Below are 1,731 nucleotides of genomic sequence, written 5' to 3'. Positions count from 1 at the left end.
AGCAGGAGAGGGTCTTTAGTGGCACTGCTGGTTCCTGATGCACCAGCAGGGACTGTACCAGAGCTGGGATGGGAACCAGCTGTGCCCTGTTCCTCAGCCTTCCACTGACCTCTGGTGGGATAAAGGTGCAATTGTAGGCCCACGAAAAACAAATGTGAACATGATCAGAAAAACTAGGGGGCTGCACCCCCTGCACACTACACTCCCCAAACCCCCCCAGGGGGTAGGCAGTCCTGGCTCTCCCCCACCCCACCACTGCCAGGGAGGGCCTGGCTGAGGCGTGACAGCCCTGGCCAGTCCCAGCTATCCCCCATCCGGCCTCTGGGCAGGGCGGAAGCTGCGCCAGTCCCAGCTCTCCTCCTTCCCCCTCACAGGCCTTGGGAGCCATGGCTCTCTCCCCTCTGCCACCAGGGAGGGGAGGTCTGGGCCTCGCCAGGCCAGGCCCAGTCACCGGAGGAGGAAGAGCACCAGGCCTGGTTCTCTCCCCCTGGCTGCCATGGGGGGGGGGGGGGAAGGGATGCACAAGGCCAGGCTAGCCTCGGCCCTACCCCTTTCCCCCCTCCCTAGCCTCAGCAGCGATGGCTCTTTCCCCCCCTGCCACTGGGGGCCAGGCCAAGGCCTCTTCTCAGCAGGTCTGGCTCTCTCCCCCTGCCGCTGGGGGGTTGGCCTGGGCTGAAGCCATGGCATGGTGGGCTCGGCTAGAGTCTGTGCGAATCCTGCCTACCCCCGCCCCATTCCCGAGCACAGGGAGACCCCATGGCTCGCGGCTTCCTGGGGGATGGGGGAGGCCACGGAGCTGAGGGCAGAGGGAGGGGCTGCGGGACGCAGAGTGACACGTGATGTCACTCCCTCATGCCTCAGGAAACTTTTTTTTATAAATCGAAAGAGATCAGAATAAAGGCAAATGACCTAATGGCTGAGGTTTGGCCAGTGGAGCCGACAGCCTTGCTGGGCCCCTGGGCCAGGTGTGGGGCCCTGGCTGTGTGCTGCCCAAGGGCCGGAGCCAGGGCAGCTAGGACCCGCAGCCTCCTAGAGCGCATGGCGTGGTGCTCCCGTGGCGATTAAAGGGCCCAGGGCCAGTGTGCACTCTCATTTTTCCCATCCATGTGCAAAAAAAACCAACCAAAACAACGAGGCGTGTGTGGAAGTGCACCACCAGTAGAAGCACACGCTGCCGGCTGTGGGCGCTCTGCTAATCAGCTGGGCGGCATTCGAATTTCTCATGGGTGGCTGCCCAAGCGCCCAGTTTACAGGGAACATCGCCCAGGGCTCTGTGTGCTGACACCCTTTAGAACTGCCGGGCCCCAGGGCAGTTGCCTCCTTTAGCATCCCCCACCCCTCCTTGGCAGGCCTGATTTCAACCGCCCCAAGGGACTGGATCCTGCTGGGGCATTGGAACAATTCGTACAGTGGGGGTGCTGAGAGCCATTGAAGCAAACTGTAAACCCTGTACAGAATGGAAACCACTTCAAGCCGGCAGCCCCACCAATTCCAGCCTAATTCCGGCGGTCCTGGGAGCTGAATTAGAGGTGTAGCGGGGGTTGGGGTGAGGTGTAGATGTTGGGGGACATCAGAGGGCAGGCTGGAAGGGGGTGAAACGGACACAAGGGTGGGACAGATTCACAGACTTTAAGGCCAGAAGGGGCTGTTATCACCCATGGTACCTCATCTGGTGGTTTCATGCCCGTGACTTCTGGAGGGGCCAGCTATGCATCACACCCAGGTGATGGC

This window comes from Pelodiscus sinensis, chromosome 26 (assembly GCF_052426305.1).
Source record: "Pelodiscus sinensis isolate ZL-2025 chromosome 26, ASM5242630v1, whole genome shotgun sequence".
In the NCBI taxonomy this organism is placed as follows: domain Eukaryota; kingdom Metazoa; phylum Chordata; order Testudines; family Trionychidae; genus Pelodiscus; species Pelodiscus sinensis.
The sequence above is the reverse complement of the archived record's forward strand: the minus strand, read 5'-3'. Positions refer to the sequence as shown.